The sequence below is a fragment of the Cricetulus griseus genome, chromosome 6, assembly GCF_003668045.3.
Source record: "Cricetulus griseus strain 17A/GY chromosome 6, alternate assembly CriGri-PICRH-1.0, whole genome shotgun sequence".
Classification (NCBI taxonomy): domain Eukaryota; kingdom Metazoa; phylum Chordata; class Mammalia; order Rodentia; family Cricetidae; genus Cricetulus; species Cricetulus griseus.
This window is the reverse complement of record NC_048599.1, coordinates 44,226,615-44,249,444: the sequence shown is the minus strand read 5'-3', so window position 1 is coordinate 44,249,444 and position 22,830 is coordinate 44,226,615. Positions and strand designations below refer to the sequence as shown.

General features: G+C 38.0%; 1 long non-coding RNA gene across 1 annotated transcript; it reads left to right on the top strand.

The window, feature by feature from the left end:
• The first annotated feature begins 8,629 nt into the window (after positions 1 to 8,629).
• LOC107978865 lies at positions 8,630 to 13,713 on the top strand. Its single transcript, XR_003486512.2, has 3 exons — positions 8,630 to 9,691; positions 11,642 to 11,716; positions 12,941 to 13,713. It is a non-coding gene; the product is annotated as an uncharacterized LOC107978865 (long non-coding RNA).
• Positions 13,714 to 22,830: the final 9,117 nt, after the last annotated feature.

Sequence of the window (22,830 nt, the reverse complement as noted above, 5' to 3'; positions counted from 1 at the left end):
TAAGGTTTCACTGAAATTATCTTCAAGTCATTTAGAAAACATAGTTTGGGGAAGTTGGAATCTGGCATTCTACTGTTGCATTAACCAAACTCTCAAGCACTCAGTGCTGCTAAACTGCAAAGTCTGCCTCACACTTTCAGAAACATGTGGTGCTTGTGTCTTGTCTCATCCTCTTGTGTGCAGTCTTCAGTTGGAATGAACCTAAAAAGTAGAGGGTACTTTTTTAATGGAATCCTGGGCCTGCATTGGGGTTACTGAGAATGAAACTCTCAAGGACCAGAGTTCCTATGTGTAGCTTCTGAAACATTTTGGTTTTTGCAGTCAGACTTGGAGAAAGGTTCAGAGTTCCAGGAATGAGACTGATAGAAAGCAAACTGAGTCTCCATAGTCTTCATAAACATAGCTAGAAACAAACTGAATTTTATAACTCTGTGGGTCTGGTAAAAAGGCCTCATTGTTGCTATTCTTTATTGATTTGAAACATAACCCCATAGAAATTCAATAAAATGAGGCAGGTAGGCCACCTCCAGATAAGAATATAGAAGAATGAATGTCTTATTTTAAAACAAACTCACTAAGACACATGGAAAAATCAAGATAATAAAGCATAAAAATGTTTAAGGGAGGCTATATTGATTAAGGAGCTATTCTGGGTGATAACCCTGTGATGGACTTCAGTATGTATCTGAGTCACACAATGGAGGTAGCACAGACAATGTTTCCAAAATTTGTAGAGAACCATCATTCAGCAGAATCAAGCATGGCTCCCCCAAAAAAGCCCTTCTAGTTTTTATAATGACAACAGATAATTTAAGGGAAATTTTGAATGTTTCCCAAACTTAAAGGAATAGGTCATATGGAAGTTCAGTATGGACAGGTGAAATGTGACTCTATCTTGAAGATTTTTTTTTAACATCCACATAGCTTCATCTTCAGGAGCAGCAGTCTGCACAACAACTCAACTCCCATCTTTAATATGGTTAGGTCCTCAATGACTGGCTACTTATATTCAAACAGGGCTCTCTTGCTTCCTTCCTTCTGGCAACTGGTCCTCCCCTGTTCTCCTCACCTCTTTTCTTTCCCCTTCAATCAAGCTACACCCTGCTTTGCAGACCTTTGAGGTTTTGGCTTACTTTGTGTTCTTAGCCTCAAATTCCACTGGAACCTCTCAGCCTAAAGCAGCTATTACTGTTTCTGTAGGATGTGGTTAGTCCGGCAGTCTTCAGTTACCACTTGTAGACCTCCAGACCTTGCTGTGGCAAGGGGGGAGGACCCTGGCCATTCTCTGCCTGGGATGGATGACTAAAGCAAAGCACATGACCCAAATTAGCAAAGGAAGGAACAGGGACAGATGGAAAGAATTTCCTTCAAACAAATAAAAGTTTTTTTGGACTCCCCTTTTATGATTCAACTCTTCTGTTTCTCAACTAAAAGCTGGAGTCATAGAAAAGGGGAAAGCGCCTGATGAGTGAACAACAGAAAAAGAAATAATTCCTGAGAGTTCTCACCTATGAATGAAGAAAATAGACAATTAATGTGAAATCAACAGGCCTTCATGTAAGTTTATCATGAATGCTATTCAGTCATCAGTCCTGAGCTTTCTGTCTCACTCGGTTTCAATTTTGGTTAGCACAAAAGCAATCATGACCACAAGGCTTTTATTTTATGTGCAAACAGAAGGCCCTGGTGAGTGGCCATTTGTCTTCTGATTAACAGCCACACAGAAATGTAACAATACACTTTGAGGGAAGGAGCTTTCCACTCAATTATACACCGAGGAAAAACTAGATCAGAAAGCTGCTACTGACCACCACAGTGAACTTGGAGAGGGTGAAGGCTGGCATTTCCAGATTCCTTTAAACTCAGGGACATTTGACAGGTCTCATTGTTGGAAATAACTGTAAGTTCAGTTTTCAATTAAAGAGAAATCATTTCCAAATGACTGTGCTTGTGAAAGAGCTACTCAATGCTCACTCTATGTTCAGTTCTCAGAAACTGCACCCCGAACAAGAAAAGGCACATCCATTCTCTTTTCTTACTATTGTTTAAATATAGGGCTCCACTGGGTATCTTAAGTTGGTTTTGAACTCATGGTAACCCTCCTGCCTCAGCGTCTCTAGTGGAATGCACATGCAACAACACCTGGCTTTAATTATCATTTTTTTTCCAACCAAATTTCCGGGCCTATAAGCACAAAATTTTTCTGGCCAATTTCTAAAGCCTTTCTGTCGCTGGGGTTAAGTGACATAAAAGGAAGCCACCTTCAGCCCCTTAGGTTGACTTTGCTCTCCTTGTTAGTCTCCATTTTATTTTCTCTTGTAATTTACAATGTTTACTAAATGTGTCTTTTTCTTGACATGATGATTCCCAATCCCTTCTACTTCACCCTATGCCAGGATCACAAAGCAAGTATACATTTTTTTCCATCATATGTGAATTTATCTTGGAAAAGGTACATGGGACAAAAAGGGATAGTGATAGGTAATTGGATGATAAAAGGGATGAACAGGAGGAAGATAAGAAAGGTTAATGATGAGTGAATAAGATAAAGGATATTGCCTACAGTGCACAGTGAAACTCCTGTATAATTAACACACATTCACAAGCGTCCAGATGATGAACAATAAGAAAAACAAATGGCTGTGTCCTTTTAGTATGGCTTTCTTTTAAAAGAGTCATCTGTAGAAATTAACCCAAGAATGAATGGGATTTTATGCTTACTGATCCTTACAAGGTAGAATATCAGAAAGCTGTGTCTTGTGTCGTGGTATGTGTCCTAGTTGTGTTTCCTTCACTGAGACAAGATATCCTGACAAAAACAGCTTAGGGGACAAAGGTTTCATTTTATCTTTTAGTTAATCATATCAGAATTCCCAGCAGCAGGAGCTTGTGGGAGCTTCTCTTGTCCAGAAGAGAGTGCACACATGCCTGATGACTCTCAGCTTGTTCTCTCTATTCTTACATGTTCTATGACCCAAACAGAGGGAGTGGTGTCAGTGACTTTTAAATTTGGTCTTCCTACATAATTAACTTAATGAAGACAATTCCCACAGATTCATCCAAAGGTCCACCTAATCGAGAAAATTCCTAATAAGGACTCCTTTCTGCCGGTGATTGTAGATTGTGTCCCACTAAGAATTAAAACCAGATGGACTTGAGTTTTATGCAGGGTGATAGATATGGATCTATTTGCACCATTTGTTAAAGATACTTTCTTTTTCCATTGTATACTTTTGGCTTCTTCATTGAAAATCAGTTGTGCCTAGGTATGTGGATTTATATGTGGGTTTTTTTATTCAATTCCATCGATCCATCTGTCTGTTTTTATGCCATTTCCATGCCGTTTTTATTACTATAACTCTGCAGTAGAGCTTAAAATCAGGAATGGTGATACTTCTGTAATTTCTTTTATTGTACAGGATTATTTTAGCTACCTTGATTCCTAACAATAGTAGATACATAGCCTGAACTGGCCATCTCCTGTGACCGTGTTGGTGCCTAGCCCAATTGTCACCAGAAAGTCTTCGTCCAGCAACTGATAGAAACAGATGCAGACCCACATCCAAACATTAGGTGCAGTTTCACAGAATCCTTCAGAAGAGGGAAAGAAAAGATTATAGGAGCCAGAGGGGTCAAGGACACAAGAAAACTCACAGAATCTACTAACCTCGCTCATAGGAGCTCACAGAGACTGAACTGACAAAAAGGGAGCCTACATGAGACTGACTTAGGCATTTTGTATATATGTTACAGTTGTGTAGCTAGGTTATTTTGTGGGACTCCTAACAGTGAGAACAGCAGCTGTCTCTGACTTTTGTTGGCTTTGGGAGGCTACTCCCCATACTGGGTTGCCTTGCCCTGCCTTTGTACATGAAGAGGTGCTTAGTCTTACCAAAACTTGATATGCCATGTTTTGTTGAAACTCATGGGAGAACTATCCTTTCCTAAACAGAAAGGGAAGAGGAGTAGATAAGAGGTCGGAACATAAGGGGGTTGGGAGGAGGCACTGAGAGGAGAGGAGGGAGAGGAAGCTGTGGCAGGACCATTAAATAAATAAATAAATAAATAAATACATTTACTTTTTAAAAAAGCCAGGACAGCAAGCAGCTGAAAGAATCAAAAGCTCAAGATCTCCTTGAGCATCAGAGTAACAACAACCAAATCCACCAGCAATCATAAATGTCACAGAAAACACCATCCACATAGATGTTTTCACAGTACATGACTTTAGGCAAGTTTATCACAGCAAAGGAAATCTTTGCTTGGCTTCACTGTACTGCTCTGTGAGGACAAATCAGATTCATCAGTTCCGAGTGACCTACACAAACACTGCCCCATCTACTCATAACCCACTGTCTTCCTATAAATTTCCACAATGCATACCATGGCCTGTGGACTAACAGCAGGCATACTCAGTGGTGCCTCACTCTAAACTCATATATTCAGCAAGTTCTCCAGAAGATTCTGAAACCAAGAAGCACATTAAGGTCCTGAAAGCTCTAACCTTGAACTTCCAGTGAAGCATGAAGAGTTTCCCACCCTCTGATTAAACTCAGCCTGCTCACCTGCTCCAAGACAAGCTGCAAGCTGAAGCAGACAACATTACATAAGTCATGGACTCTTGTTAATAGTCACTTTGGAAATTCCCAAACTGCCATGAGGGTTAGTGTAGATGCTGTGGTTACCAGAAAAGCAGAGGGACCAAACCACCTCAGAAAGATTCCAAAAACACATTCTGTGTCACAGTTTCAAAACAAAGCCAGTAATATTTTAATTCCTTACCACAAGGACATGTCTAACATTGCTTGTCATAACGCCAATTACTTAGAGAAAAGAATCTGGATTTCCTGATTTTATCAGCTCATTGATGTTGAAAACATAAACTGAAATATGTACTGGGTAGGGTAACAAATGAGAACATTCTAAACAGATGTCGCTCTGCCTCCATCATTAATGATAACCCAAGACCATTGGATGGGTTTTAATGTCAGGTTTTCCAGCATGTTCACTTGATGATATCACCACATGCTCTGAAGAGCCTTTTAAATTGCCATAGCATTCATTAAAAAACAAACAAGTCTACAAAGATCCTTCTCCACTGAGTTTGAAGATTTTTAAGCTCTGCTTCAGGTTCATAAGGACCTTTTCTTTGTCTTGTCTTGGGATCAGAAGTGTCAATCCTATTCTCTGGGAAAATATCCCTTTTGTATTAAGAAGTTAATGCTTATGGCAAAGACTGATATAATGACAACTCTGGACAGAAATCACAGAGTCTAAATCAATGGTGGCAGGGAGAGCTAACAATAACTGAGGTTTCCCACAAGTGGCACCAGATGTCAGGGGTACAGCACCATTGCCTTCCCCACAGCTCCCTTGTTTGTCATTGGTCCCTGGGGCTGACTCATAGACAGGGTAAATACTTGAGCTGCTCCCTCCCATTCAGGAAGGGGGGCAGTTCTCTAACCACAGTTGGGAAGAGAACCCCTTTTCATCTTTCAATCTCCTTTTGTGGAACATGATTTGGGCTCCCATTATTAGAGAATTCACCATGAATTTTTCTTTTAAAATTAAGAAATGTTTTAGCAACCAGTGGTTTGAGTTTCTGAATCCAAGCTCCAAAACAACCAGGTTGTTGTCTGCTGCTTTAGTTTCACCCTATTAAATTTGGCACTGGAAGATTTTATTTGACCTAAAGTGACCAAGGACACTTAATGCAAAGTGTCCATATCCTGAGAATTCATGAATCCCAGGTAAATAGGGATTAGCGGTCATCCTAAATAGATCTCAATCAAATCAATAAGTACTATCTGTGTCCTTAAGTTCCACTAGCAAACCCATATACTTCCTCCTAATATCACAATGTCCATACACTTTTTCTTCTGTTCCTTGTCCTTTTCTTTATTTCACTCTCAATTTTGCTTGCTAAAATGTGTCTTTGATAAACAGTGTGATTTGGGTAAAGGGAGAGAAAGCATAAAAGCATCTAAGGATTTTTAGGCTAAATTATACTGAGTATATTAATATAGCCAGGAATAAAGTAGGACAATGCCTAGACTCCTATGATTGGCCATTAAATGTAGTCTTTCTGACTGCAGTGGCATATTTTGTATTAGGTGAAATATATTTTAAAAGTTAATAGGCCAAGAGTTGGAAGGAGAAAGCCTAAGCATAACATTTAAATATTCAAGCCTAATGTTTGTTTACAGTCTTAGTTATCTACAGAGAAGAGACAAATGTCCCAGAATAAGTGTTCATATACAAGTCAGAAGTGGAGACACCAAACTGCAAATGAGGGGACTGAAAATTTGCTAATGGCCATCAAGTTAGTAAGTGGCTGAATCGGGATTCAGAAATCTCTCTTAAAGAGTCACAGCTTCTGTTCAGAAGAGAGCAGATACACACAGTCCTGCCTTTGCATGCAAAGTACTCAGATATTGCTTAACAGATGAATCTGTTGCTCAGAGTGAACACTGATGGGGAATGTACTGTGTATGTTTATCTTATTGATTGTTAAATAAAATACTGTTTGGCCAATGAAACGGCAAGTTAGGCAGGACTAGGAGTCAAAGAGAATTCTGGGAAATGTAGTAGAGAAGTGCTGATCCAGGCAGGAAGTGACACAGCAAGGAGACTCATATTTAAGAGAAGGAGAAATAGGAAGGCCCCCTTTTCCTCTGGCTCCTCCAGCAGCACAATGTGATCCACGGGCAAGGAGGGTCGCCAATAAGGCGTCTGATAAGATAAGTCTTATAAAATATATAGATTTATGATAGTTAAGACTGAGTTAGCAGATGGGAATCCTAGTCATTGGCCAAGCAGCTTTGAACCTAATACAAGTTTCTGTGTATTCATTTGGGCCTAACTCGGGCGGGCAGCTGGTGTGTCAGTGGGGCTCGGTTGCTTTGGTGGGAAAGATTTATCGGAACAGAACACTGCAGGTGCAGGGAAACTTAGCATGCAGACAAGAAGGCAAAGTAAAATCTGGGTGTAGTGAGCAGGTAGACTGTGAAACAGGGGCACACTCAGAAGTACAGACACTTCTGTGACATGGCTGGTGATTCTGGGAATTGAATAGAAAGAATCGTAGTAACTTAAAGAAAACTTTACACCTTAAATACTGCTGGAATTACTTGGAAGTGTTGTTTCAACCATCATATAGCAGTAATAATAAAGATAATAAAACAAATACTGATATTTTATTATCTGTCAGTTAATGTGCCCTGTGTTTTAAATGTTTTGTTTAATTTACTGTTCTCAGGAGATACCAAATAAAGTTTCAATACAGCCCTGCCTTGAAACAGAAGATTGAAGAACAGATGAATTAATAATAAAGAAATAATGACTAGCTTGTCCATAGCTGACTCCTACAACCCAGCCTATCAGAAAGGAAACTTACTTTTGCAGTAGTCTGTGTGAACACTAAGAAGGCCAATGCTTAATTTAAGCCCATTCATGCTGGGTAATAACATAGATTGACCTCCAGCTCTTCTGCCTTCATACCCACCAGAGCTAGTTGTCCACTGTGTCTCTGGAACCCAAAGGGAAGGATGCTCTGGGAGTTGGTATCTGTCAGGCTGAATGTTAATAAGAAAGAAAGCATACAGAAAAAAAATTGCCTGTCAATCAGGAGGAAACAAGCTGGGCCCAGGCCTAAAAAAAAATAGTGTGTATGAAGATGAAGACAGTAGAGACAAAATTCATGGAACCAGGAGGAGAGGAAAATCATGGAGGCTGGTATTTTAATTAAGACAGACAGCAGGGGACCAGTCATGTAAGTTTCAATGTAATGACAAGGAACTCAAATTTCAACCTAAGACACCAAGTGGTAAAGCAAAGTTCCAAAGCAATTATTTTTAATGTTTAAATTAGCTCAGAAGGTAAGAGGTTTCCATAAGACATTTATGCCTATTTCATTTGGGTTCATTCTCCCTTCCTGACATGGGCTTCCCTGTGGTAACCCTTTGCCCTCTCATGCTACTTACAGGTACTTATCCTGACTAGAACCCAAATCAATTTTTGAAATTTAGTTATTCCCCTAATGTTTTCTAAAAGACATTCTCAGATGGGTTTACTTGCTTGCTATTATTACTTCTGGAGATGATCCTGCTGTGTGCAGCTCAAATTTTCTTTTGGCACATGCAGGTAGGTAAGAACAATCTAGCATGTTGAATGATTTTTTTCCTATAATTGATCAAATCATTCTTATTTAGCATCATCTTCCATTTTAATTATGTGGCATGCCCTGTCTTATAAGCCTTTTAACATTCTGTCATCTGCGGAATATGACAAGGAGGCTCTTCTATTCGACGGTGATACATCATGAGTTCCTGTGTATTCATGTATAAGTGTCTGTTTGGATGGAGATGGGGAGAATGTTGTAAAAATCTATGGGGCCTCTGGTAGTGGATCAGTATTTATCCCTAGTATATGAATGAAGTTTGAGAGCCCATTCCACATAGAGGGATACTCTCTCAGCCTAGACACACCGGGGAGGGCCTAGGCCCTGCTCCAAATGTGACAGACTTTGAAGATCCCCCATGGAAGGCCTCAACCTCACTGGGGAGCAGAAAGAGGTTGGGATGGGGGTCAGTGGGAGGCAGGAGAGGAGGGGAGGGAGAGGGAACTGGGATTGACATGTAAACAAGCTTGTTTTAAATAAAATAATCACCAAAAATGTCTCTGGCTGTCTTTGAACCACTATGGCAACTAGGTCATGAATCTGCTTTCCACCACTTGCCTGCTTAGTGTCACAGTGATACTCATTGCTCCTGCCTCCATAGTTTGCTGTCTCTGTCCTTAGAGTGGGTAGCCCAGCCTATTTAGTGAGGTTCACTTAGACTGTGTATCTGTGTCTGTGCCTCTGTCTCTCATGCATCTATCCATGATGTCTGTATAATTCCAGTGAGTCACTTAGCCCTAAAACTCACAGCTACTGCGTTTCCTGAGTCTACACTGAGAATTCAGACCCTTCTAGAAGCAACAATGATTGCATCAATGGAACAAGCAGAAATTCTAGATGGCTGCATATAGCACATGGCTGCATCCCCATCGCATTACATCATATTACATGCACACACTACATTGCCAATTAATCAATGTGTTTCTTTGTGTTGAGGTATTCTGACAGGCAGTCCTCTCAAAACGTCAAACAGGAAGTGAAGTAATTACATCTGTTTTCTATCTTTTAACTGTCCTAAAATAAATAAATAAATGTAAGGAATTTTAGCCTAGAAATTTAGAAGCAGGGTTCTAACCTCCCCACTCCACTGCCTCCCTTCCCTTCATCTTCCCATAGTCCACCAGGCAGAAAAGTTAAGTCTTCTCAAACAACCCTGCTGGCTGTACTTCCCCAATCTCATGCTCAACAACCTCCTTGCAGCTCTGAACCGCAATACTTACCTGGTTTAGGAGGGCAATCCAAGGCCTCAGAAGAAGACACAGTTCTGGGTTCCTCGGAAATGCAAATAACAGAATGAAGATCCATTAGTTAACTTCCTAAAATTAATATCCAGGCATTTTTCTTGAAAACCATATCTTTCTATATGCTTTTCAGAACAGGTATAGATTGGATTTCTTCCATTCTGAGGCAGCACTGAAAGCCTTAAACAACCTTGCAACTTTCCTTGGATGTTGCCTCATCCATGAGCTGGGAGTTTGATGCTGTGATTGGGTGGAGATATAACTGAAGCAGGTAAATTGTTCTTTTTCTTAAAATACATATCTTGCCAAACCTACAGGCCATCTATGGACAGACTTTCCTTTTCCCCTCTCCTCCTCTTTCCTTTTCCTTTTTTTTTCTCCTTTCACTTCCCTTCCTTTCTTTTCCATTTAAACCTCTAGCTAGCTGCCTATTACACAGAAAACCTGGTTGCGGGGGCCTTCAATTAATATGCATTGCACATTATAATGCAGAAAAATTGTTAGAATTGTGTGCTTTCAAATATTACTCCTTCTCAGTGATTTGGAGTCCCTGTATACATCCTTCAGTCCAAATATTACTCAGATTTCTGCAAAGTTACATGCTTTCTCACCAATTATCTGAAAGTCCCTGAGAATGGTACTTACATCAAAGCCTAGCCTAATGACATAGGACACCTGGCCACAGCAAATACAAGCATCTCTCAGCTCTTTGCTCCATTTGGCAAAAAGCTATTTCCATTTCAGTCACAGCATAACAAAGGACTAATTGATGAGAGTATTTTTTTTCCATCTCTCAAAAAATAAATTGAGCCAACCCCACAAGCTCATCTAGAGGAATTAATTAGGGAATAGGAAATCTCCAAAGCCATCCTTAAATTGAGATTGAACAAAGCCCAGGGAACAGATGGCTTTTCATCTGAATTCTTTAAAAACCTTTAGCGCTCTGCTAATTCCCCTACAGGAATGAGAACAAACTGGTAAATGAATTTGAGCAAACCATGTCACCAGGTGTTCAGATCCCCTAAGGTTTCTTTTGCTCTAGGAAAAAAGAAAATAGAAAAAAAAAAAACCAACAGGTATCCTCCTTACCGATATTATTATGATTTCATTTGTGCACGTGAGTCCTTCCCCAGGGGCTCATTTGGAGTCTCTGTGCATTTCTGACTACCTAGCTAGGGAAGGACTCCCTTAATTGATGCAGTTGATCATGAACAACTGCTACGAGCTAAGGATTGTGTCAGCACACACCAAACAGCTGAGAATGAGGTCATTGTTCATGCAAAATGGGAAAATGGGCAACAATTTCATTATTTTGTCCCAGGTATCTATAGAATTCAGGAGTAAAGTTTGGGAATAGACTATGCTACTCCAATAGCTGAGTAGATGGTTTTCCCATGTAGACTTAACATGCAAAAACATAGTAAGGTAGAGGCCATGTTCCTCCTGTGGTGATACATTGTTTATGATCTAACAAATAAAGCTTGCCTGGAGATCAGAGTGTAAAGCTAGCCACACTCATCAGCCATAAAGGCCAGGCAGTGGTGGCACACACCTTTAATCCCAGCAGCCACAATCATTAGCCATAGAGCTCAGGGGTGGTGATGCATGCCTTTAATCCCAGCACTAGAGAGGAATATAAATTGGGAGGAGACAGGAGTCAGTCAGTCTGCAGTCACACTGAGGTTAGAATTGCCCCTTTTGGTCTGAGACTTGGTAGAGGTAAGAACTCTCTAGTGGTTGGCTGCTTTGCTCTTCTGATCTTCAGCTTGATCCCCAATATCTGTATCTGGGTTTTTATTATTCATGCTACACCCTCCCACATGTACAGTTATCAAGAATGTATGCTTCAGGTCTCTCAAGCATGACCAGTCTGAATGTATGCGCTCCCTGTGCCTATGATACTAAAATAAAATTTGGTAGAACTTTTAAAAAGCATTCTTTTTTGTTCCCTAACCCCCTTTTGGCAGGAATAATGTATTTTTTGAATACTAATGGCTCAAAATATATGTACATTGTGTGATAGACAATGTACCTTCCTAGGGATAATTAACATGTATCTTCCTAGGGATAGGTCTGGTTCTGCAGGCTAACCCCAGTGAATCAAGTATTTGAGGCCAGTCCCAGCCAACTAGTAACTCCTGTTTCAAAAACTAAAACAGAATAATTAAGTTAGTTTTAAAACTGTGTCCAACCTAACAAAATTGTCAATTTTTTTTGGTAGGAACCTGTGTCCATTGCCTGCACTTTGAAAAATACAACAGACCTGCTGATCTTCTCCAGTCTAAAGGAAGTTTTGGTAGTTTTAGTGTTCTTTCTCTCTCTCTCTCTCTCTCTCTCTCTCTCTCTCTCTCTCTCTCTCTCTCTCTCTGTGTGTGTGTGTGTGTGTGTGTGTGTGTGTGTGTGTGTGTGTGTGTGTGTGTGTGTGTGTGTGTGCAGGCACACATATCCCATAGCACATTTGTAGAAGTCAGAGAACTGCTTTCAGGAGTCAGTACTATTCTTCACTTTGTGGAGACAGGGTCTCCTTGTTTCTGCTGTGTTGTATTCTCCTGGGTAGCTGTTGGTCCATGGGCCTCTGGGCAATTCACCTGTCACCACCTCCCATTTTGTTATGGGAGTACTGGGGTTACAGATGCATAGCACCCAACCTTTGGTTTTCATCTGGGTTCTGGGGAAGTAACTCAAGTGATCCTATTTCTCTAGCAGTTTTATGGACTGAGCCATCTCATCAGCCTGGTCTTTGTATTCATTCTTTGGTTAGCATTTCTCCTCTTTTGCCCTACCAGTGTTCCAGCTCTCAATAAATACCACTCTACTATTCTATTGTCTATTTCTGTGAGACAAACTTTTATATAATTAACATGTGACTAAGATCATTGTCATTTGGCTTTATATATAACATAATGAATGTCATCTACACTCTTCCAGGCATTTCATTTGTGCATGAGCACTTTATATATATATATATATATATATATATATATATATATATATATATATATATATCCCCTTATCCATTTAACTGTCAATGGACACTTAACTGTCTGTCAATGGACATTAATCCATACCTTAGCCTCATATATAGTGCAGAAATAAATTTGGGAGTGCAGCTTTACCACCTTAAATGGTTCCATTTTCTTTGGATATACACCCAAAGTGTTATTTCTATCTCATATGAAATTTCTAGTGCTAACTGTTGGAGAAAACCTCATATCTGGAGATATTGCCTACTATACATCTTTCTCAAACTCTTGATAACACTACATTTTGTCTTTTGGGTCATGACTGACTATTAGGTCTGAGGTTATTTCTCACTGTGCCTTTAACTGACATTTTACTAGTGCTGAGAACCTTTTCACATACCTTGCAGATTTCTTACAAAGGATACACTTTTGTCTTCATTCTGGGTGTATTAGTCTTTTAAGATTCTGACATCCATCCACCTCTTCCTGCATACTCCATGAAAAGCAACAGCAGTGACATCAGAAAACATTGTGCTTTTTGTCTCCACCTTTATTAGATTCTTCCCAGCCATCCACACTTACATATGCATGCTGCACCTTACTTTGGAGAATATGAAAAGCTTAAACAACATCCATCAGGTCCTACTGAATATGCTCTGCAATAGAGAGTGAGTATTCCAATTTCACACATTACAATGTTGGAAATGACTGAGAAAGAAAAATCATTAAGGCCAGAATCTAAGCAACAAATGCCACAAGCTGCATCAAAGGCGTCAGGAAGAAGAGTCAGTTTATTCCCACTGTACACCGTGGATACAAAGACAAGACATAGGATCACCTGCAAACCTGATTTAAAAACTTCCTAATTCAGTTTCCTCTGGATATGTAGGCTCTAACATGATAAATAAAAGACCCAGAGACTGGTATTGGGGTTCAAGCTTCAAGCTGAAGACCAGAAAAGCAAATCAGCCGGCCACTAGCTCTTACCTCAAGCTCAGGCTGAAAGGCGATGCTGGTTCCACCAAACCTCAGACTGAAATCCCAGACTGCTATGATCTCCTCAATGTGGCTGGAGGATCTATGCCTTACTATCTTCAGTGTATCTGGAGAATGAATGCCAGCTCTGAGACCCTGCTCCTGCCTTAGACACCTTTCCACGAATACTGGGATTAAAGGCCTGTGATCCCAAGTGCTGAGATCATCTTTGTGTGAGCTGTTTCTCTTTAGGACTGCATCAATTTCATATAGCTTAGTGTGGTCTTAAACTAACGGAGATCCATCTACCTTTTCATCCTGAGTCCTGGGATTAAAGTTCTGTACCACTACCTGATCTCTATAGCTTGAGGCTTTGTTTTCTGAATTTTTCAGGCAAGCTTTAATAAATCATAAATAATATATAACCACAGTAGGAGAAAAGTACACTCCATTATGACATGCATCCATTTAATTCTAAAATATAAACAAATTCATTATAAAATGTCTATAAAACACAGCACCACAATAAACATAAAAAGGTTTACCTTTCATCTTCATTCCTTAGCATTTAATAGAGTCTAGGAAACGAGGGATAATGGTTAATTATGGAAAACAGTACTTGAAAGGAGCCTGCCCATGATTCATTTCAAGACATCTGAGAGAGAAAGATGAGCCAACTTTTTTAGCATGAAGTTAAATGTCACCTTGAATGATTTTGATATTCCCTTTAAACCTAGAATTTTAGTTTGCTTCATGGTTTCTTTTCCTATTTCTATACATATGTTGTATACATGTTTATATGTGTTTGTGTGGGTATGTGGGTGTTGGGCAGGCCAGAAGTTGACAACCAATGTCTTCCGCTATTACTTTCCCACCTTATTCTTTGAGATAGTATATTTCCTTGATCCTGAAGCTCATGGATTTAGCTAGATTGGCTATTCAGGGATCTCCAGGGATCTACCTCTCTCTATCACCTGTGTTTGGAATAGAGACAGCTGCCATCAAACCTAACATTCACATGGTTACTGGGGATCTCAGCTCCTTGCACTTGCACAGACAACACTGAACATTGTACCCAATGAGCCTTCTTCACAGCCCCTTGCTTAGGCTTGACTTTTTCAGATGAAAATAATGTGGCAAAGAAAGATGACTTTGTGAAATTTTACCCATACACAAAAATGTTTCAGATACAGTTCTGCATTTGGATAGCAAAAAGCATTTTTTTCATATGCTTTTTGAGTCAGACACACTGAAGAGTCACATGTCAGAATTCAAGAAGAGGCTCTGTTTATTGACATCTGCTGTACGGTGTTTTACAAAGGAAATATTTCCACTGCACTGACCAGAGCATTGGTGAATTATGTGTTGAGTATTGAACATTGCCACATAAATCTGTAAAATGAACCACCAAGCTTTGCACTATGAAATGAGTACCTGTTCCATGGATTCCCAGCATAAAATTCGCAAGGAGAATTCTTATCAGCAAGAAAGCAGATTTTGCTGTGTGCCTACTTTTATGAACTTTCTGCTAACCTTGCAGCCCAGATCCCTCATTCCCCACACACTTGTCTCATTTTTGAGCAGGGCACCATTCCTAGGTAATTGTCATGTCCCCTCCCCACCTAAAAACCAGAAAACACTCACTGATTTGTCTCAGAATGACAAAAGATTGCTTTCCAAGGAGGCATTACCATAATAAGAATTGCTACAAGTTCTTTAAAGTATTTGGAGTTAGGTGAAGGTTCTTTTCTAAACTTTTTTTTGTATACAAGTTGAGGCAAATTTATATATCTTTCTATCTGGCAACTAAAGCCAATGTCAGTATAGGAGGGGAACCTGGTCACTTTAAGCCCCGATTCAGCTTCAGGGACAATCCATGCCAGGATTAGACACTTGAATTATTTCTTTAATAGTTTTACTCTGACTTCAAGAAAACTTGTACATATAGAGAAATAAGAACTGACAATAACATCTGAATTTCTCTGTCAAATATGAATGTTTTATACATAGATTAAGAATTTCCATTTGGGAATTTGTATAATGATTAACCTACAACCACCCTTGATGTCTTTATCTTGTCAAATATAAATTAGGTCTTTCCAATAATTTGATATCCTACCATGCCTTTGACTGTTTAATGAAGGAGTATTTATATTAACTTGTCCTGTCCTGAACCAACACTGTATTCTGACTTCTTTTCCTTTTTTTCAAAAGCAACATATAATATGTTAGGTACTATCAAGACATAATTGAAGAAAATGTGTTTTATGGTACTCATTCCCATTTTTTCTCCACCATCTTCCACCTCTTTTCCTTTTTTGGAAACCCATGCCTCTCCCATGTTTCACTTGTCCTTTTGCCTACTGTAATTCTTCCCCATCACCTAATATTACCTTCTTTTAGTCTCCTTTCTAGATTTTTAGAGTTTACCCGTACTTATACCTGTTTACATCTACAGAGGTACACATTAAAAGCTAATGATGGCCCATGGGGTGAGGGGGTATGTCTTATTTTGGTTTTATTTTTCTCTTTGCTTAATCTGTCTAGATCAATCTATTTCCATAGAAACTATATGACTTCATTTTTCTGCTCAAATGAACAATATTCTATTGTGTCTATGTACCACATTTCATTATATACTCATCTGGTGACTTCTTGGATGATTACATTTCTTTGCTATTATCAACATAGCAGCCATAGCATGGATATATAATCATCTCTATATTCAAATATGTCTGAGTCAGTTTTCCTTTGAAATGTCATCAATCATATTTTTTTAAAAAATTCTTGAAACTTTTACTACATTGGTGAGACATTTAGCAAACAAATTATTTCCAAACACTGGCATCAGTTAAGGTACAGCACCATGGACAATGATTTATTTTTAAGGGTACTGTCATTTAATTCTAATTAAATACAAATGGAGTTACAGATGTATGTGATACTTAGGATGATGCCAGCTACCTACTTAACAATTCATCTCCAGGATTACTATCTAATCATACAGTCTTGCTATACAGTTATCTAAACATTCTGTAAGGCTTTTAAAGGTCCTCATCAGTAGCCTGAGGGGGATCTACCTTCTCTTCTTCACAACCTCCTCTGTGCTGTGTGTTGTAAAAGTGATCATGGCATGGAGAAATTCATAATGCTAAGAGAACAAAGAAGCTATATGGCCCCACTCTGAAAATAAATAAGGTTTTTTTGTCTGTCATTTTTAAGTGTTCTGTTACATATTTTGTGGTAAGGTCATTAAATTAAAAAGCAATAATAGTTCTAGACATTTGTGGATACTGTGTGGCTGCATCCAAGACCAATAACCACATTTGAAAAATTCTCGAGACTTTTACTGTCACTGATTTTGGCGAGACATTTAGCAAACAAATTGTTTCAAAATGCTGACGTCAATAAAGTATGGTGCCCTGGGAGATGAGGCTACTCCAGAAGTGGACCCTGAGTGTTGCTCATGCTGTACTTGGAGCTGATAAACCCTTTTCTGTTCTTAGTAACAAATGCTGAATTAGAAATGATTTAAAAGTCAGGATTGTCAACATGATTCTAGAACTTAATAGTTCTAATTCATTGAAGACATTAAGAAAATATAAAATATTTTTTATTTCAAGAAATATAAAATATTCCTGTATAATTTTTTCAACTTATTTAAAGTAGCTATTGAAAGAAAATTAAGTCTGAAGACCCATACCATTTCTAGGATATATTTAATTTTTTTCACATTTCTTGTCAATCCTAAAGTCCACATTTTGAAGGTGTATGTTCAGACTTCTATTTTAAAAATAAAGAAACTAAATATAAAACAAAGATTTTATATGTAAGGATAGTGTTTCCATACTAACCTACTAACTGAATCATCTGAAGGGTTTAAAGAATACTGAAGGCTCTGTAACAACCTTAATTTTCTTTGTGAGTTCTATAGCCTAAGCTGGGCTTCAGAATTCTTAAGAGATATTTAGGCATTTAGTTTGGAGGCTCTTGTTACAAACAAAACCATATTCCCTTATTTGGGAATTTTTAAAGTTATTAATGTTCTGTATTTCATTAAATATAGCATTGGGTATTAATCCTAATGTCCTGAAAACTGAGCATATATAATCTCTATTCTCAGGGTCACACCTTCATAAGAAATACATTCTTATCTTTTTAGTTAAGTAATCACATTCAATTCATGCTTAAGAGTTTTCTTGTTAAATGTAATGATGAAAATATCTAAATTTAAGGAGTACTCCTATCACAAATGATTAAATTCACAAGTACTTTTACATGAGTGATTAATACCTTAAGAGAATCCATGCAGCCTGTTAGAGGTGAGAGCACAAAGACAGTGCATAATTGAAAGACTCATGGCCAGAAAAGTAGCAAAGACAAAAATCTAACCCAACTCTACTGAAACTTTGAATATATAATCTTGGTCACCATAATTCACAACATGTTTTCAATATAGGTAAATCATAAAAATGAAATATTTTCATCTAATTCTCAAAATACCTCCTTAAATTAATTGACAAAGCTAATTTGACTTAAATTCCTTGGTTGAAACCTCAGGTTTTCTTTTCATTGTCTTTTCTAACATGGTGCCTTATCCTACATTTTTCAAAATTTCTTATTATAACTTCATTTGACAGCAAAGGAAAAATAAATAGAATCCACTTCATTGAGTCTACTGCTTTTTGTAGTCCCTGTCATTTGTGGCTGAGGAAATTTTTTAAGTGATGCACAGAAGGTAGATTTGAATATAGATGAAGTTCGACCACTTCAAGACACAAATCTTCCTGACCAAATTTGGGAACTAGACACACAGATAGCCAGAGTGGATGAATAGAAAGCTAGTTTTCTGTGAGTTTCATCACAGCACAGATCTGATATGTAATCCCCTGTGCATGAAAAAAAATGATTGACAAAATACACCAATCCAACAAAAGGACCCATCAAATGTATCCACATATGCATTCTCTTAAAAATGATTTTCCCCTAAAATGTCTGCACTCCTTATTCCCATCTAATCTGCAAGAATCAAGCATCTATGAAAAAGAAAAGATGCTATTAGCAAAGCCTTCTGTATGTGGAAATTATCACCAGTAATTTTTCAACCAGTAGTTAACCAGACTACAGTTCACAGGAAGCTGAAGGAGGTATGGAATAAAAATTATAAAACTTTGTCTTAAAAGCAAAGATAAAAAATATGAGGTGAGAGACAACAGTGAAACGTGACAATGTTATAGGACATAAGGTGCCTGAATATGTGGAAAGCAGAAGTATAAATGCAGAAATTCAACAACCAAGTGAATTTTAATAAGTACTGAGATGAATAAGCATTAAGCAATGATGAAATTTCAACCATAATAATTTACTTTGATTACAATGATAATATCCTAAGAAATCTTAGTTTAAGTGGAAGCTATGAAAATATTCAGAACATTTTTCTTCCATAGAACTGCTTGAACACAGCATAAAGAAATGCCAGACTGTTTTTGAGCCAAAATTCTCCCCTGAGCCAGCTCCACACTCACTACTGAGGGTGGGAAGATCTGAGACACAATGACTCAGGGGATATGTGATCCATTTATTTGTCTTGAAAGAAATTACTCAAAGAAGTGCTTCATCCAACCAATAAATGAATCAAAACCAAGAGACTAACTCAATTTGAGGGCATGTGTGTTTCAGGAGAAAAGGTGATGAGTAATGACCTCAGTGTAAATGGCATCTGAGTAATTGTCATAAGCACTACTATAAAATTTGACAAAAAGTTATTCTCAGATAGGAAAAAAATTAAAAACCTTGTATTGCTTAAAAATAAATGAATGGTTCTGGGTGGCAGCACACACCTGTGATCCCTGGTCTCAAGAGGTTTGAATGAAAAGATCGGGAGTTTGGGTCCAGCCTGGACTATAAACTGAGAATCTGCCTCAAAAGGAAATGTATCCACTAACAATATTATTCAGGTTTTGTTAATGTGTAAAGCATAGTGTCAGGACTGTGGAAAATGGGAAATTTGAAAGTATTCTGATCTTCTCATTCAGAAATAGTAAATCAACTCCATTTTATCAGTAATGTTTAGTAATTTATTTATTCACTTAAAATACTTGTATGTCTTTTTCATGATATAAAAATCTAGATCATAGTTGATGTAACAATCCCTATATCACAGTGTGTACAGTCCAATGACAGCACAGTTACTTAATGAACAACTAATCAAAGAAAGCAAACCATGTACACTTATTCATGGCTCGATGTTGCCTTGGTCAGGGATAGACAACAGATGTGAAGGTGGTCCCATTTATTTGTGAGGAACAGTCTTTCCAGTCCCTTGTAGCCTTTTCCACAGACACCTCACTGGAAGCAACATTTGAGTTTCCTAGCTAACTCCATACCCTCCCTAGCCTTGCCAATGGTGATAGTTTTGTGAAATTTGACACTCAGTTGGTAAGAGGACTTTCAATTAAGACAATTGAAAAAAAAAAAAAAGAAACCATAAGATTTGCCTGTAGGTGCATCGATAAAATGGTTTCTTGATTAATGACTGATAGGGGAAGATCCAGTTCTCTCAGGGTGGTACCACCCCTGGGCCACAGTCCTGAATAGTATAAGAAAGCAGTCTGAGCAAGTCATTGGTAACAAATTAGTAGACAGCATACTTCCATGGCTTCTGTTTCAGTTCCTTCCTCCATGTCCCTGCCTTGAGTTCATACTCTGAATTCCTTTGATGATGGACTGTGATGTGGAAGTAAAATGAAATAAACCTTTTCCTGCACAAGGTGCTTTTGGTAATGATGATTTATTATAGTAATAAACACCCTAACTAAGGTACCCACTTTGCCCCAACCAACTAACAGGAACCAAATCCCCAGGCTTTCTCAGGGGGTCTATCTTGTCCCTTACCTATGCTAGGTTTTACCACTCAGGCCAGGCCATAAGCTGCATCTTCATTCTTTTTTAGTGAGTCTTCTAAGTCGTGCATCCCTTGCACACTACGGGAAATTCTTGGATTTCTCCCAAACAATCCCATAGCAAAGCTAATATCCCTGGGATACAGTAGTGACAACTGCTAACAACTAAATCAGAATCACTTCAGAATCTCCAATCAAAAATCAATACCAAGCATCTGAAGAACTGAAATGTAAACTCTGCCCACCTAATCTGAAATCAACCTACTATGAGTAATAGCATAGTCTGGGTGGCTGAGAAACTCACATCAGACACATGACCAAAGAACTAACTTCAAATGACCAAGTCTTCTCTCCAAAATGAAACACTAAAATACCAAGAAAATGTGTCTGATCCAAATACCACCAGTCCTCTACAAATTTTGTTCATTGGGAATTGATTAGATGTACCTCAGGACAGTGAAAAAACACTAATTACAGCACTAAGAACGGATATTATAAGCTGCAAGAGAAAAGTCACATGTCATATATAAAGGCAAACTCAAAAAGCTAAAATAGCTTAGTACAGTGTGTCCATGTTCTGAAAGAACACAGATGAAACCAATACTACTTCACCCAGCAAAACTACCAGGCATAGTTGAACGAGAAATTTTTAAAAGCCCACAATATAAACTGTAACAAGTATTTTTCTGTACTGCCATCTCCAAACTAATGACTTGGTGATTTCGTATTAATTTTGAAAGCTTGGCCTTTAGCTTAGGCTTGTCTCAACTAGCTCTTATAAGTTAAGTTCACCCATTTGTATTAATCTATGTTATGACCTGTGGTGTTACCTCTCTTCCATCTTGTACCTCTTCTTTCCACTCCATGTCTCCTTGTTTTTCCTGTGTGCCTAGATTCTCCTCTTCCTTTTTTTTCCCCAAGAAATCCCACCTATACCTCTTGTCAAGCTATTGGTCATATTTTTTGTTCCCTGCAAGAAACATGTTTTACATTTAAAGACAAATATCACTGTAAAATGAAAGGATGGAAAAATTTTCTCTAGACAAATGGGACCAAGAAATGAGCAGACATACTATCTTAATATCTGACAAAATAGACTTTAAACTAAAATTAGTCAGAGGAGATAAAGGAAGATACATCATTTCAATCATAGGACCCATTAGTCAGGAGACATTATAACCTTAAACTAAACTCTTGTCCGCCAGGTTACTAAAAAGAAAAATACAAATGGACTTAAAGCTACAGATTAAGCCCAAGTAAGTAGTAGTAGGTCATTTGCAATACCCTGTTAAGATAAATCTTCCCTCTGCCACGTGTGAGCTTTACGCCAGCCGCCCGCCTGGGTTAGGGCACTTAAATATGAGTCTCCTTGCTATGTCACTTCCTGCCTGGATCACTACTTCTCTACTACATTTCCCAGAATCCTCTTTGACTCCTAGTCCTGTCTAACTTGCTGTCTCATTGGCCAAACAGTATTTTTTTAACAATCAATAAGATAAACATACACAGTACATTCCCCATCAATACCCCACCTTCTTCAGCAGTCATGTGAAATTGAACAGAGCATCAGAATTAAATGACATAATATATCAAATGAACCTAATAGATTTACAAAGTATCCCCCCCCAAACACCATAGGATACACATTCTTCTTAGGAGCACATGAAAGTTTCTTTAAAATAGATAATATATTGTGTGGCACAAAGTAAATCTCAGCAAATATAGAAAAATTGAAATAACTCCACGTAGTCTGTCTGACCACAATACAAAATAGCTCAAAATCAACAGCAAAAGAATTTCTGGAAACTACACAAACACATGGAAATTAAACAGCACACTACTGAATCATGAGTGGATCAAAGAATAAATCAAGGATGACATTTGAAATTTTCTGAAACCAAGTGAAAATGTAAACAAACCACCAAAATCTCTGAGACACATTGAAGCAGTCTTAAGAGAGAAATTTATAACAATAAGTGATCACATTAAAAATCAGAAAGAGGACCAATAATAAACATGCACCTCAACAGTTTAGAAGAACAAGAACAAATCAAACTCAAAACTAGTAGACAGAAAGAAATAATAAAAATCAGGGAAGAAATCAATACGATAGAAACAAAGAAGCAATGCAAAGATTCAGAGCCTCTAAAGTCTGGTTCTTTGAAAAGATTGGCAAGCTGTTAGTTGTATATTAGTTGGATATTCATGATGAACTTCTCCCTTTATTAATAAACAGTGGCCTTCTTTAACTGTCCAAAGTAAGTTTACTTTGGCAGATAACTTTATTCTTTATCAGAGTAGCTACAAAACCTTGTTTTCAACTTACATGCACTTGATAGATTAGTTTTTGTTGTTGTTGACACTCAGTTTTTGGATGTCTTTGCCAGTAAGATGTATTTCTTGGAAACAACAGACAGATGGATTTAGTTTCTGAATTTATTTTTAATTAAATATAATTATATCATTTCTTTCTTCCTCTACTTCTTCTAATTATTCCCATGTTTGACACAAGATCCTTTAAAATGTGTGACCTCTCTTTCTTTAATTAATAAATGTTACATATAAGTAAC